Below are 17,363 nucleotides of genomic sequence, written 5' to 3' on the forward strand. Positions count from 1 at the left end.
TAAGTCTTGTCAAGGTCACCAGTCATCTCGATGATGCCAAATTCAAAGGACATTTTTCTGTTATCAAACTACTTGAACTTTCTGCCACTTTAGACGTTTTGACCACTCCCTTCTTTTTGAACCTAGGCTTGAGATTATATTCTCCTAACTTACGTGACACCACTTTATCCTGGTTTGCACATATATTTTTAGCTGCTTTTTCTGCAGTCTGATTTTCTGGCTAACTTCTCCCCTAATGAACGTTTCCTGGGATTTCTCAGACTTTTAATAGTCTGGTTCCTCTTTGGTGTATGCTTTCATCCCATGTGATCTCATTTAAATGTCTCACAAGCCACTAAAACCAAACATATCTAAAACAGAAATCAATATCCCCTCATAAGCCTGCTTATCCTCATGAATTTCTTAGTAAATAGCCAGAAACCTGGGCATTATCCTTGAATTCTTGCCATTCTCTAACCCTTACATCTATTTCATCAACATATTTCCCTTTCCCTTTTCACTCATCCCCCTGGAATAGGTTAGGGTGACCATAAATTCTTGTTTGCTCAGGACAGATTTGAATTATGCCTGATGTCCTGACATAATTGATATAAGTGCCCTTTTTTATTCTCTAAAGTATCCTGGTTTGCCTGATAATTTATATGGTCCCCTGTCCATATCTCTGCCAGATCACTGCAATTAGCTGGTTTTTCTAATTTTTTTTTTATTGTACCTGTACAACCATACTTCACTTAACAACTCAAGTAGTGGACTCTCAGTCATATTCACTGGGAAACTGAAGTGATTGGAAGAGAACTTTATGCAGACGTTTACCATTACATCTATTTACGTTAGCATCTATACCCACATAATTCGCCTTGTTCGTTTTCAGTGATAAGTTATTCCATACTAAGCCAATTTCTATAGATTCCAAACTGCAGGATTTCTTACAGTTCTTAGAATAGGCTGAACTTTTTTCTTAGAAACTTTACTTTCATTCCTTCAACCAAGAATATTAGAACCCAGGTCCTTCTTTTCTCATCATAATGCCTGTAGCTAAATATATCTCACTGTTATTTCTCTTCAGACCACCTATTTTCCTGTTAATTGTAGTTGTGTTCGTGTGTGTCTGTCTTTTCCAGTAGAGCAATGATCTTCAGCCTTTTCTTTTTTTAAATCGTATGGCACATATAAACTAATTACTAAAATTCTATGGCACATCAAAAAATGTTATATTTTTTGCCTATCTGACAAAAAAAATCGATATTATTTTGATTCATTCACAGTGGGTGTATTGTTGTCATTTTTTAATTTGACAGTCTACGGAGAAAGAGGTCAGTACCCCTGACTAAATAGTAAGGTATCGCATGTTTTAAAAATTCTTGCAGCACAACAGTTAAAAATTGCTGCGCTAGCGTATAAGCTCAGTGAGGTCAAGACTGCCTCTGTTGCTGGAACATTCAAGGCCCTCACACTATACAGATAAACATCAAGTAGTTGGTAACTACTTACGAATGCATAGGAATGAAGTAAACAAAAATAATAGGAATGAAGCAAATGTTTGATTGGAATATTACCCTTAGAGTCATATCTTTGAGAACTATAAGTCATTTGAGTAAGTAAGTAAAAGGAGTATAAATCCAAACAAAAAGCGGGGTCTCCAATATATTAATGGTAACATTTCTAAACTACAACCAATTTAAAAAAATCTTCCAACACTTCTTTGTTGAATTTGAGTTCGATCAACATTTACCAATGTGAAGACTTAGTTACTGTGGTTAAATTTCCCAGTTTTACTTGATCTTTATAGCTTTTTTACATTCTTTTGGTGCTCTGAAACAGTACACTAAAGCTCTAAAGTAGTAGCCAGTTATAAATAGAATGGCCCATCCTCCCAAGCAAATTGTAGATATAGGTTGTCCATATTAACATAAATTAGTTAATGGAAATGCTTCAGGAAGGAATCATTGATTTCTCTCAGGAATTAATAGATGATCAATCACTATATTAGAAGTACGGCAGTAGCATCATTTAACAGATACTAATTGTCGTAGCAGGCTAAGAATCCCATTTTGGCGTAGGAATATGGTGGCTCTAAGGGAAAGAAGGTAGCTTGAATAATTACAGTAATTAACCTGTACACAACTGTCTCTTGAGGCTTCATTACTCTTAATATTGAGGTAAAGGTTTGAGTTCAAAAGAGCTTTAGTGTTTTAAAGTCTTACGGTTTTATCTTTTTCTCATAATAATAAGAATTTAAATTTTAAAAATTTTGATATGCAGTAATTCAGGAGTATAAGCTTAGGGATATAAAATGTGAATACACAATCAGTTTATATGTCATCTTTATACATATTCTACAAACAGTATTATGCTGTGGAGGAAATCTATGATAATCTCAGGAATGTATTTGAAATTTGGGTTTCAACATTAATATTAAAAATAAATTTATTTTAAAAGGCAAATTTATCATTAAAACAAAGTCTCCTCACTTTATATGTAAGCTTTCAACTCTATATTTGCATTACAAATTTTTACTCATTAATTTATTTAACAAGCATTGATTATCTACTTATATTTCAGACTATAATGCACTAAAATGTTTACAAATCAATTTATTTAGCTTATGTTTTTATGTTATGAACCAAAATTCTCATTTATTAAAATAAACTATGTCTAGAAAGCAATATATAAGGCATAGATACATGTGTGGGTCAATATTGGATATTTTACCTTCCATAATTGTTCAAAGCTCTAATGGGATAGCTGTTGAAATATTCATCATTATACCAAGCATCTGACACATTATCAATACCTTTTTGGTAAGATATTGTATTTGAGGCTATGCATATATTTATGAGCATTGACAATTTGCCAAAATACAATAAGAAAATTGCACACTGTTAGCTTTCACTGAATATAGATGCACCTATGGACAAAATGGTTAAAAGTTCTTTGCTAATCTAATACATATGTACCTTAAAAATATTAACTGAATTTAAATCCACAATGGATGTTAATATCAAATTTCAAAAATATACTGCTAATAAATTGACATCAAAATGCTGAATAGGAAAAACAATGTAGATTATAATTATTTTATAGTCTCTTCTAGAGATGAAGAGATCTCATAATTTTATAATAAATATTCTTGGCAGTAAGGGAGTACATTTTCTATCTTGTGTTTAAAAAAAATCACCTTTACAATCTTCGATCATTTTTTAAAATATTCAGTATTTTACATAAGCCTTAGTAGCCAAGAGTAAGGATGGGTTTGGAGGCACACATTCTCTGCTTTGTTTTTTTAATGATTGTGAAAACATGTGTTCCTGACACTGATGGTTTGAAATTGTTGGAAACAAAATAAATTGCAAGTAACTAATGAGCAATTTACAGAAGATACATGATCTAGTTCACTAGTCAGCAGGCATGGTTGCATATGGAATTACTATAGTAACCAAAATTAATGGAGAACAGGCGCTATTTTCTAATTATAGCTGGAAGCACTGGACCTTGCACACAGCACCTGTAAATTGGCCCCAGTAGATTCAAAATGATCTTGCTATTTGTCATTATATATGTTAGTTAAGGCAGGATGCTTGAAGAATATGGTTTCTGCAATTTGTTAAAGGTACTTACCCATTTTTATAGTCCAGTTCTGTGGATGGAATATTACACTTGCTATCACAATATTGCAATTAAAAGGCATTTATAATCCCATTTAAGAGTTAAAGAAGATTTTAAAAACTGATTTTATTTTATGGTGGGAGAAATACAATGTAACTGAGGAGGCAAGGAAGAAATAAATGTAAAATCTTGTTAAACGGCTTTCTTTTAAGACCGATTTTTATCCTGTAACACTATCTCTGGACAAGCTTTGATAAAATTATATCATTGTTCTAAGCTTGCATGTTCTCATTTATACAATTGGGATAAGAATAATAACTATATCTTCCTTTAGTAAAGCAATTAAGATCATAAATATTCAAGAACATTTTTTTAGTCATTCTTTGGGGTAATTTATTGATGTCACATTCTCCTAATTTTCCTTCATCTGAGAATGTCTTGAATTTCCCTTTATTCTTGAAGAATAATATAGCCAGAATTTGGGGCTGATATGTTCTTTTATTCAACATTTTAAAATGTGCTATTTCCTTCTGGCATCCATTGTTTATGATGAAAAATCTCATTTTTCCCCCCTATAGGTAAAATGTCATTTCTCACCTTTTAAAAAAATATTTTTTTATAATTATTATTTTGTGTGGGAACTTTACTGAGGTCATAGCATGTCTTTTTTTGTTTTTGTTTTTAATATGTTTATTGATTTTAGAAAGAGAGGAAGGGAGAAAGAGAAACATCAATGTGAGAGAGAAACACCAATTGGTTGTGTCCCATACATACGCCAATCAGAATCAAACCCACAATCTAGGTAAGTGCCCTAACTGGGAATCAAACCCCCAACTTTTTGGTGTATGAGATGATGCTCCAACCAATTGAGCCACACTGACCAGGACTCATTTCTCTCTTTCTGCTTTAAGTTGTTGTTTTTTTTTTTTTCCCTTTATTTATACTTTTAAGAAGTTTGATTATGATATGTCTTGGTGTAGATTTCTTTAGGTTTATATCGTTTGGGATTTGACCAGCTTACTGAATCTATAGGCTTATGCTTTGGCCAAATTTGGAAAAATTTCAACCATTATTTCTTAGAATATTTTTCAGCCCCATTCACTTTCTCCTCTCTTTCCTTGAGTGCAATGACATCATGTTAAATATATGGTTTTATTCCAAAGTTCCTGACTTTCTGCTCATATTATTTTCCTTAGTGTATTTTCTCTCATTCATGTTGGGTAATTTCTACTGTTCTTTCTTTGAATTCACTGATTCTTGCCTCTGTCCTCTCCATTCTGTTGTTGAGTCTTTCCAGAATTTTTATTTCTGTTACTATGTTACTCAATTCTACAGTTTTTGCTTGGTTGTTCTTTATATCTTTTATTTCTTTTTTTTTTTTAACATTTTAATTATTTATTTTTTATTTTTTTTATTTTGGTTTTTCAATTACAGTTGTCCCCTTTTCCCCTAATTTCTCTCCCCTACCCAACCCACCACCTATATCTTTTATTTCTTTACTGAGGCTTTAATATTTTTTACTTGTGTCCTAGATCATTGAATCATTGATATGATAGTTGCTTTAAAATTTTTATCAGCTAATGCCAACATCTGTGTCATTTCGGTGTTAGTGTCTGTTGATTGTCTTTTCTTGTTCTCTAAGAAAATATTTTGAAAGGACAGATTTATTTTTTCTGTCAAAAGTGAGGAAAAAATCTAGCTTTTTTGTTTAGTGCCTTGGTAGTAGCTATTATTTAAAATGTATCGACCAGGGACTTTCAGCATAGGGTCCATCAACCTTCAGAGGCTCAAAGAATGGGCCTGAGTTATTTTTGAACTCCTTAAATTATATGCAAAGTTTGTAGTTCATTGTTCACTTTTATTGGGAGGATCATTAGATTCTCAAATCAGTAAATGATACCAACAATTCTGTTGACCCATGCTGCCCTGTGCAGTACTCGGATGTATGAAGCCAGTAACCATATCAAAATCAACATGATCTTAGTTATAATCAGTAATTACAATAAAATGGGTAATACTTTTTAGGACTTTTTTCATATACTAAAGCATTCAATCTTCCTAACAACTAACTCACTGAGGTATTATTTTCCCATTGTTCAAATAAGAGTTTCAGAGGAAATTATGCAGCTTAACTTTCTTTTTAAAAAAAGATTTTGTTTATTTATTTTAGAGAGTAGGGAAAGGGGGGAGAAAGAGAGGGAGAGAAGCATGGATGTGCAAGAGAAACATCGATCGGTTGCCTCTCTCACGACCCTAACTGGGGACCTGGCCTGCAATCCAGGCATGTGCCCCCATGGGGAATGGGCCTGGTGGCCCCTGGCTTGCAGTACAATGCCCAAACCACTGAGCCTCACTGGTCAAGGCTGAAGCTTTTATTTCTAGAGTAAAAGTCATAGTAGTCTAGACAGTTTAAAATTTCACATTACATCATCACATGTTGAGAGTTACAATTTAGTGTAGCTCTCAAATCTTAATTTCTGCTGCTGGCAGAATATCTGATTGTGTCAGTTTAGAATAACAAAATGACTATAGTTTACATCTCAGTCATCTTTGGATACATATTCTCCCTTCTGCTTCTGTACCCTATAGATGATCTCAGCTGAGGAGAGCTTTTTAAGTCATCCTAACATCTTCCAGAGAAGGGTCTCTGACCTGTGGGTACTCTTCTGTTCTTTTGGCATGGGCAGTGGGTGGAGAGCTTCAGGATCACTTCTTAATGAATATACCCATACCTCAGCTGCCACTGGTAGTACCAATGTCATGAGAACTAGTGACATCATTCAGACAGCAGTGTAGGCTGTCCATTCCCCAGCTGATACTCCTGGTTTCCCCATGTATCCTCACTGCCTCTTCATTAGGTACACAGACTCTTAATTCTCAGGCATGTAAATAATTTCCACACCTTGTGAATGTCCTTTGGAGGCAAAGTAACATTCAAAGGAAAGAGAAATGAGGAATCTGAAGCCCTTAATCTTCTGGGACCTGCCATGCCTGCATGATGGCATGGGTGCACTCTACATGACTGTCTCAACTCTGTCACCACAGTTCCAGATCCAAGTGCTGCAAAATCTCCCAGGTTCCCTCTGCTTTTGTGTAGCCAAATCTATCAAGAGTTTTCTATGATTTCTCTAGGGTTTTGACTGTGAGGGGAGGCAAAATTGAAAGCAGACTTTTACACTCACATCTAAAATCTCTTACTCTGTCTTCCAAATCCTCTCCAAACTCCTATGCTATACCAGAAAATAATTTTAATCTCTTTTTTGGAAAGACGTGTAATATTCATCACATAACCTTCTCTTACTATGTAGTTCATTATATAACTCTATGGTCTGAGTCCTCCAGACATGCACTCTTAATATGCAGAGCTAGGTTTTCAGAATTCAAAAACAGAAAACACAACCTCAGTAAAAGCTTTGAAAAGTATGTTTAGGATCCTATGTGATATCACTGTTCTAAGTTGTATCTTCCCTCTCTCCAAGGAAAGAAGTGTTTCTTACTCATGTGAAGTGAGTAAATGAGGCCACAAGGAATATTGGCTATCAAAATATTATAATGCCATAGTAGGGTGAAATTAGTTTTTAAAAATGACAAGTAAAGAGGATTTGGAGTGTATCTTCTAGGAACAATGGGAAAGCCAGTATAGATTTACCTTTACTTTTTTTTTTTTTTTTTTAATTCTTAACAGGGTTACTTTTTATTTTATTTTATTTATCTGTTTTTAGAGAGAGGGAAAGGAGAAAGAGAGGGAGAGAAACATCAATGTGCGGTTGTCTCTCACAAGTCCCCCAACTGGGGACCTGACGTGCAACCTAGTCATGTGCCCTGACTGGGAATCAAACCAGCAACACTTGGTTCACAGGCCGATGCTCAATCCACTGAACCACAGCAGCCAGGGCCGATTTACCTTTACTTTTAATGGCAAGTGGAAGAGAAAAGAAAGAAAGCATGGTTGTTTTTGAAACTGAAATTAAAAGTGAGCATTCTTTACAACTTACTGAGGTGCATACATTTACAAATCACTTTTTTCTTGATGAAGTGGCAATACTTCTAATGGACGTAGAAGTTTCTAGTTGAATGAACAAAGCATTGTAGTGATGGGCAGGGATCCCTGGGGCCTGAGGGAGAAAGATTAACATTCATTGAACGTCTATTTGACAAATACTTTGTTAGGCTTTTTACTTATGTTATTTTATTTAATCACCACAATAACATTACAATATGAGTAGCATTGTCCTCATGTTATAAATAAGGAAATGGAAGTTCCAGCAGGTTAAAACAACTGTTCTAGATCATTCAGGTATTTGATGTCATTGGGGGAGACAATACCCCCAAATGGAATGAATAAACATATTAAAAGATTTAATAGAAAAGAGAATTTCCTAAAATATGAAAAATATAAAACTAAGTAATAAATAGTCATACCACATTCAAGGAAAAGTCAGTAGCAAACAATCAAGTAGTATGTCCTGGTTAAGTTCCTGCCCTTCAAGGATCAAAGAAGAAATTTTCAGATGGCCAGGTGGAAAAAGTAAATCAACTATAAATAAAAAGATCAGATTTGCCTCAGATTTCCCCATAGCAAAATTGCATGCCACAAATAAATAAGTAAATAAATAAGCACTATGAATAGTTCTCTAATAGGGAGAAAAATAATGGAGAAATATTATGCTAGCCTTGATAATTTTGTCAAGAAAATGGTAGCACATAGAAATGTTTAATCATGAGAGAACTTAGGAAATTTAGTTTAAACTTTTAAAAGTAACCTACTTATATATGACATACAGCCAATTAAAATATAAATTGAGGAGTCTGTGTTAAAATGAGTGCAATACTCATTTCCAGAAGAAAGTGAAGCAATGGCCATGAAATCTGAGGCCTGAAGTTGATGTTCAGCTATATTTCTTTTTAATATTATGACAACACTCATTCTCAAGGAGACAGGATCTGAAGTGAGAACTCTAGAAATGTTGCATATAGAAAACCTTTGTAGGGAAATATTTCAAAATGAAATTTAAAAAATTATGAAAATAAAGAGCACAAACATGGTGGAAAATCGGTGGTGAACACTGAATCTATTAAATGTGTGTGTGTGTAAAGTATATTTTGTCTAAATATCTTGACCAAGTAACATATATAGCTGATAAAAATAGAAGATGAAGAGAAAACAGGAAGAAGTAGAAAAGTTGATTTCATTTTTTGCAACAAAAAGCTAATCAATACTCTCCTAAATTAAAATATGGTTTAACAAAGTGACCAACTTTTTCCTTTTTTTCATAACCTTTTTTTTTTCTTTCTTTATTGGGTACTTTGGTGGCTTCCAGATCTACTCTAAAAAGAGTGGTATTGGTAATTTGCTATTGGCTTCCAGGTCTACTTTCTACCCTACTCTTGTTCTGCTCTGTAAATCAGGGAGCTAATCCCTATAAGCTACATGACCTAGGCCTCTTTACCCATAGAGTTCCAATTAGGTCTAGTCAATGAGAATCTCTGGCAGAGATGGATGTGAAGAAGCAATAACCATATATGTGATTCTAACTCCCAAAGAATAGCCTCTAAAGTTTCACCCGCTCCCAACAGCCTAGGCACCTGTACTTCAATAAACGACTTCCTTTGTTGTTCCTGGGTGGTGGTGACTTCTTGCTCTTTTTTGTAATGATTGCCTCATTCTTTGTAAATATTTTAACTAATTCTTCAAAGTAAATTTCCTCTAATAAAGTTTCTAATGGAGCACCCAGCATGGTCTCTGTTTTCTTGATTGGACTCTGACAGTTATATATTTTCTATAGAGGCATCTTAAGGCATTAATATGTCTTAAAGAACTATTTATTAGCAATTTACAGTTACAGTTATGCTTTGGAAACTTTTTCTGTTTAATTTTTATCATGCTATTTTTCTCTGTTTACTATCTATCTACTTATCTATAAATTATATAGATATGGATATGGATAAAGGTATCAACATAGATATAAATATAGACATAGATCTATGCATAGAAAAGTATCTGGCAGTTCATTTGAATTTAATGATCATTATTTCTAAACAGTAAGATAAGTGATGTCTACCTTTTTAATGTCCTGATTATGAATAAATACATAAAGATATGCACTAGTAAGATTAGAAAAATAATAGACTATAATAATCACTTAAATGTTCTATTTTACATTAATTTGAATAAATAGGAATTTTTTTATGCTTTATATATTCTATTCTGAAACTCTAATGTGAGTAAAAACATCTGCTTTACAATGGCTTCTTGGAGATATAATTATGCATAGTGAACAATTTAAACAACAACAGTTATAGAATAACTTTCAAAAAGGGGCACTTATAACATTTTGAAGACAGAATATTATTTGATTATTTGTTCCCATAACCATTTCTTCTGCCTATTCCAAAGGAAGAAGGAATATTACTAAGCTTTAACCAAGTCCAGAAATTGCTAAGGGGAAAATTTTTTAAAATCACTGTAACACTCTGATTCATTCGGTTCATATCAACTCTTCATTCCTTTTTCGGGTATCTTCTTGTTTCTAGTTTTCATACCATATCAGAGAGAACTTAACTAAAATGGGTGATGTAAGGTTGAATAAGACTCTCCTCACTAAACTTCAGTTAGCCACCTCTGAATACTCTTTTCAACCAAAACACAGCCTTGGCCCCTGTCCAATCCTGTCTTTGGCCAGTTTAACCCAGTTTTAGCAAATAATCCTGCTAAGTCATCTTCCCACCTTTTATATTTGACCCCCCGTGATATTTGATCAGGTTCTTCATCCCCCACTTTTGATGTCTAAATCCTTGGTCTGTCTTTAGCGAGAATTTTGTAAGGCCAATTTATCAAGAATTCCCCCTGTCTTGAATGTCTCTTCTCAGTAATATTCCATCCACTCCCCTCTCTGCTAGTTAGCTATAAATCCCAAGTGGTCTTTGCTGTATTCAGAGTTGAGACCAATCTCTCTCTGCTATTGTAATACCCCTATTACAAAAATAATATGTAAAGTATTCCTTAACATTCAAGCAAGTATCAGAATATTCTTTTTTCAATAACAGAGTCATAATAGCAAGAAAAATAAAACTTAAAAAGTAGTTTTCCAGGGTTTTCTATATAATCTGAGCATTGGTAGGAGAACCTATAAATGAGTATTATGCTTTCTCCTTTGAAGTTTATAACCAATCACTGTACAGATGATTTGGTGAGTTCTTGCAAAAACACAAAGTAACCAGAGGCAGCCAGCAAAGAATCGATAAGAACAAGTCATGAAAACAAAGATTATTTTATTTATGTGAAGTTTACTAGGCTAATATTATTGGATATGCTATAGACAAACTTATGATTTGGGGAAGGTACTTGACAAAATATATCATGGTAACTTTGTGTGCCCGCTGAAGGAATAATACGAGCTGGGTGATTGTTGGACGAGTCCATTGGTTATATAAAGTAGCCCTCTCTCCACCACTCACCCTTTACATATTTGATTTACTCTATTACATAAGTTTGTCTTATTTTCATCATAGCATTTATCACTATTTTGGATTACCTATTTATTTATTTGATTATTCATTTAAGGTATTTCTTCACAGCACTATGCAAGAAAGGTGCCATTATCCTCCTCATTTTATAGATAAAGAAGCCAAGGGAAAGAAAGCTAAATAACTTAGTCAAGGTTATACATCTATGATTACTACATGGTACCACCTTCCTTAGCAGAGCCTACAGATGATGAGTTTTTATGAACATAGGAGCATATGTTCATGACTCAAAAAGGCATACCAGATACTAGGTTTATGACTGCTTAACTCTCTGCTCCACTCCATAGTAAAGATTTGCTAGGGAACTGTGCAGAGCGGAGTATGCTGTTTAGACATTCATTGCTGGAGGTCAAAGTGACTAGGGAAAATCCAGGACTAATACTAATTAAGCAATCATTATTTCATTACTCATGAGATAATTTTAATGATCTAAGCGGAATTCCTGAAATAAGTTACATAATTGACATGATTTAGCAGCCTAATGGTGCTAATACAAAAATAGAGTATTCCAAAAGACAGCCAGTTAAGACACATTTTACATATAAGTTGAAAATTCGTATTCTGTAGACAGCTTCAAATATGAAATCAGAATTTAGAGTTAGAAATAAATATATAGCATTTGACATAAATAGCACTGAGAAATGAAGGTCATAAGACTTGATTAGCTCTCTAAGAAGTTGGCATAACATTTCTGTCCTAGGTCTTGGGCTCTTTGTCTTTAGCACTTACATCTCATATGCTGAGGGAGTCACTTAGAGTGATGATGCCAAAGGAGGAAGAACAATTTCAGAGGTTGACATACAGGAAGGTGAGTGGACGACTAAGGGAGAATGATGTCACGAAACTGAAAATAGTATTATAAGAAGATGGTCCATGGTGTCATTTGGAAACAGAAGTTTGAGAAAATAGAAACAGCCTTAGATTTGACTGAAAGAAGGTTTTTGATAAACTGAGAACCAGTTTCTCAGTGCTGGTAAAGAATAGCAGACAGTTTTTAGAAGACTAAAGAAAATATATTAATGCAACAAAAACATAGAAAACAGGTTACACACCACTGGCTGACTTGAAAAACTCATTGCAAATAGAGATACAATGGAATCTCAGTTCTTGAACTTAATTTGTTCCAGAAAACTGTTTGAAAAGTGATTTGTTAAAAAAATTGAATCTCCTTTTTCGCCTGAGAGATACATGACTGATTATACAGGTATCAGCATTAAAAAGGGGTGTCAGGTAGGGAATCTAGACCTGAAGTTTTTTGTTAGACAGCTGAGACTTTTTTTTTTTAATGGACAGCTTGATCAAGAACCAAATTGTTCAAGATCAAAGGTGCTCAAGAAGTGAGGTTTGACTGGATTACAGTGTATTTGCTGAAAAGCCAGTATTTGAAATCAGACAGGTGCAGCTTGGAATCCTCCAGAGAAAGAGACTTGGTTTCTTCATCTGAAAAAATGAGGATCATAATAGTTGCTACCAAGACAGTCCTTGTAAGGGTAAAATATAGCGCATGTAAAATATTTAGAATAGTGATTTCGTATGATAAATACTCAATGAATGATATACATAATTATGGAATGATAGTCGTAAGAGGCACTCATCAATAGGAATTTATGGTGTGTGTCTGTGTGTATTTAAAGTGGTATTAAATACCAAAATACCACCTGAAATGGAGGCGTATAAAGAAGGTTTGTACTTTCTGCTTCTAACATGCAGTGCCTCTCAAGGAACAGCACCCAGCTTTTGCTGTGGGAAAACGACACTTTTCCTTTGTGTACAGCTAGATCAGTGGGGCTCTTGTTAAGGTGCTCTGCTGTCCCCTTGGCCAAAAATATGAAAAAGTTTACCTTAATGATGGTGTCCTGACAGACTTGAATTGAGCCTTAGAGCTTTCCTGGTTTGGGGCCCTTTCTTGCTCTTTTATATTTCTTTGTTTTGTGTTTTGTTTTATTTTTCTCAATTATTCTTGTAATGTGAGAAATTCAGATGCTTCCAAAAAATTTTATTTGTCAGGGACCATCTCTGTTGTCTGTGATCATATAATCCTATTTGACGTAAAGAAGAATGAAGAAGGGCTTAGAGATACAAGACAGTAGGGAAAGAATAAGAGTGGATAGAATTAAAAGACACTGGTTGGAAAAGTTATTTTGGAACAGAAGGTAGGCTTCCTTCATCTAAAATTACAACATCAGGGAGAGGAGAGAACAGTTATAGACAAGAATGTGTGGAAGCAAAAAGGCATTAGAGAACTCGTATGTACAAGCACAGGTAGATGGCCTTGATCTCTGTAAAGAAAAATATTACACAGTGATTCACTCTATCTGAGGATGGAGGTGATAGTGGAAGGAAGACTTTAAGAAAAAATAAATGTAAATAACCATAATTACGAATCATTTAGAAAGAGAGAACTCATAAACCAGAAGGATTTTTCAGGCCTTGCAAGGATAACTTCACATTAATTATAGGGGAGTGAGCACTGAACATATTAATTTTTTTTTTCTCATGGTAGGACCATCCAATATCGTTAAGCCTTATCTAATCCAGATTCCTGTTCTTTGGCAGCATGTGATGATGAAAAGTAATTACTTTACATCAAGCAAGTTGCAAAATTAGGTTTTCAATCACAGTGAAGTATGTGAGTGTACAAAGAGTGATGAAATCTTGGGAATTAGTGTGACATAGTACCCAGGTGAACAGAGAGCATGACGTGCCCTAGAGAAACAGAAAAATAATCACAGCCATGTCACATCTGTCAGAAGGGTACAGGAGACATTACTTATTGCCTGTCTCTGTCAGTGAAATATTGAGGGGATTAAAAGGAAAATCTTGAATTATTTATACGCAAGACTATAACGTCAGAAAAATATCTTGTAGTTCTTATAGCTGATATTATCTCAATCCTCTAGACCAGAGTTGAGCAACAGAACTTTTGTGATGATAAGATGTTTTATAATGACAAAGATAATTTTAACATATATATAGTATAATAAATGTATTAACTTAATAATAATTGAGTCAAATCATATTTTTTGTAGGCCATTAGCAGGAGACATAATGACTGATTTTTCAGTCCCTGAGTATTTACATTTATTAATTAAAATCAATCTGCTATAATTTTATTTTAATATGGTAACTATCTCAGATTACACCTGAAGCACAATTTTGTAGTGTACTATATTATCTTTTAAGTTTTACCTCTTATAACATTTTTATTTAAATTAATGGCAGTGAATTTCCACTGCATTTGTTTAACTGGGCTCCTAATGTACCTATCACAGTATGGAAAAGATTACCAAGCCATTTTAGCAATATAAATAACATTTAAAATGAAACTAGAGTGACATTAAAATATATCCAACATAATATTTGGACTATAGTTCTAATTTTTAAAGGTATAATTACCAGAACTTATATTTCTATTCTACACATATTTTGCTTTCAATTATTTTTTCTGGTCAATGTTTTTTTTTTTTTGTTCTTTACCCCCCCTTAGGAAAGAACAACAATTATGTGAAAGATGATATATTGGGTTGGCCAGAAAGCCTGTTTAATGTTTTTTCATAAAAGATACATTTTTTATTTTCACGAATAATTTTATTAATTTGGATATTTTGAGTATATTGGCTATCTCCCCTGTGGTATGTTGATTGTTCTTAATTAATGTCTTGATTTGATTGCTATCAACTTCAACTAGTCTATCTTACCATGCAGCATCATTCACCGAAAAATCTCAGCACAAAACTTCTCAAACCACTTTTGACACGTTCGATCAGTCACAGCACCTTCTCCATATACTGCACAGATCTTTCATTGTATTTCATTTGCATTTTTACTTTTCTTGAAATAATAAAGCATAATATGCCAAAAATGTTGGTTATTTTCTTCCATCTTCAACATTAAAATGGCTACACAAAATAATTCACCAATTTTGGTAAGCTGTTTTTTTTAATGCACGCTGATATGAGAGCTGTCACAATACAATCTAATAAAGTTGTTTCAAAGGAAGTTAAAGACAACTAAGCGCTACTAGAGCCATCTTATGGCCAACCCAATATTTCTACTGAATCAGTATGAGTAATACAGGGTATGCAATTTGAGAAGACTTTTTGCTACCAAATTTCCAGCGATACATGCCACTTACCTACTCTCTTCGTACGTTAACTGCTGAAACAGCTCTTTGGTGAAGCCATGCAGCCCATTCATCCCTATGATTCCATGTTGAGTGTGAGTGCTGTTTACACATAATTCGGGCAACATCCTCAACTTCCTAGAATAAAGTGGTGCCTAAGAAGAGCTGGTGAAGTCTTATAAGTGAGAAACAGGTTCTACGACTACTCTATTTCCTGAACTACATGAAGCCAGTTTTTGAAAGGTTTACTACCACATCGAACATGGCAAATGTGAATCTAAATGAAGGAAATACAGTTAGTACTTTCTAGAATTATTTATAATTAACTATTAGTGGTAATGAGAGATATGTCTTCACTATAAATATATATAGTAAGTGCACACAATACATTTACACTCTAGTTCATAATATATTGTATTAATTATCCTTTAAATGATGGCAAATGTTTACTTCAATACATAGCATCTATTTATTTAAAGAACCAAGTCTTTCTTATTCATTTTGTCATTCATGAATTTAGTTCTGTATTCAGTCAGTTGGCACCTTACCATAACTCCTACATGGTAAGTCTCTGATCATAGTAAGAAATGAGCATATGCATAAGATAAACATTTTCATTGTATAGTTTGAGACTGTTCACTGGTAAAAGCTATGCTAACACTTAAATTACCCTCTGCTCCAACAATGAAATACAAAATTATGAAATTTAGAGTTGCTTGTTACAAAAATTTATAAAAAGTATTTTTGTTCCTGCTCACGACTATAAGCTTAAAACTAAGATGGTTTACGGAATTTAATAAATTATTAGGTTTGACAATGTAAACGTAAAGAAGACCCTGCGTTATAGTAGCTAAGTGTTTAGTTTTATATCAAGTAAGATTTCACTTTTTACATTTATTTCCTCTCTTAAAAATTCTACTTATGAACATATTTCTGTTGCATAAATAAATAATAAATTTAATGCATTGCAATAGTTATAAACTTTATTTTTCCTATTTAGAACCATTGAAAAGGAAGGAAAAACAAGCACAAATACTGTGGTAAGAACAAATGAAAAAAGGAAAAGACCAAAGGAACTTAAGGGCTGGCTCCAAAATGATAAAAGCCAGAAGAAGCTGAAACCTCCTATTAAACTTGCCTTTTTGGGCTGAGGTATTTGCAAATGATGTTGCACTGTCAAGTGCTTGGAAAGCAGATGATCTAAGATGATAACTATTTACTAATGACTGGTTTCAATATAATGAGAAAAAGACATCTTTCTGGGTTTAAAAATATAAATCAAAAATAGTTTTAAAAGAAAAATATTAACTTAAAATTAATAGGTTTTTTTTTCAATGTAGAGTAGTAGCAATATTATTGGTCAGTGATTAAATTCTTGCCATATCACTTAAGTTGTAGTAGGTGTAAGGCCAAAAAAAAAAAAAAAAAAAAAAAAAACAACCTTGAGAATTATAATGAAAGTATTTCTCTATTGAACCTGATTCTCTTATTCTCATAAACTATCAAAATTATCAAAAGTATTAGCAGAAAATTCCTTTACCTACAAGAAGTATCTTAATAGAAAGATTCAAATGGAAAAGTGAATTATTCAACTTTCAATTAAATTGGTGATCATTCTATCTGATTGATAGTGACTCTGCCTGAAGGGCTAAGGTGAGAATTCTGAGACTGTTTTGGAGCTGACTAACTCCCGCCAACTCCACTAAGATGAGGAAGTAGAGGAGTATACACAAGGGGTTTATCATGCGCCACATCTAACTTTTCACTGAGAATATTTCTGTGTGTAGATTGTCATCATATCATTGAATCAGTAACAGAGTGTCACACTATTTAGCTACCCTACTGATTCACATCATAAGTAAATATTACTCTTAGTCATTGTGTGAAATGGATGGTATGGCTCAGCTATGAACTGTTGATTCCCAAGCAGGAACAGAGATTTAGAAACAACATTGGTGAATGTGATCATTTTCCTTCCACCTGACATATGGTTCTTTTATTGAAGGAAAGAAATCCCTCCTGCTGGTTTAGTTATTTTTCATGTTTATATGGTATAATTATAGGCTCATATGGTAGATCCATATAAAACAGGCAGTTGCAAATAACT

This window comes from Furipterus horrens, unplaced genomic scaffold (genome assembly GCF_987537825.1).
Source record: "Furipterus horrens unplaced genomic scaffold, mFurHor1.1.pri manual_scaffold_2, whole genome shotgun sequence".
NCBI classification, from domain to species: Eukaryota; Metazoa; Chordata; class Mammalia; order Chiroptera; family Furipteridae; genus Furipterus; species Furipterus horrens.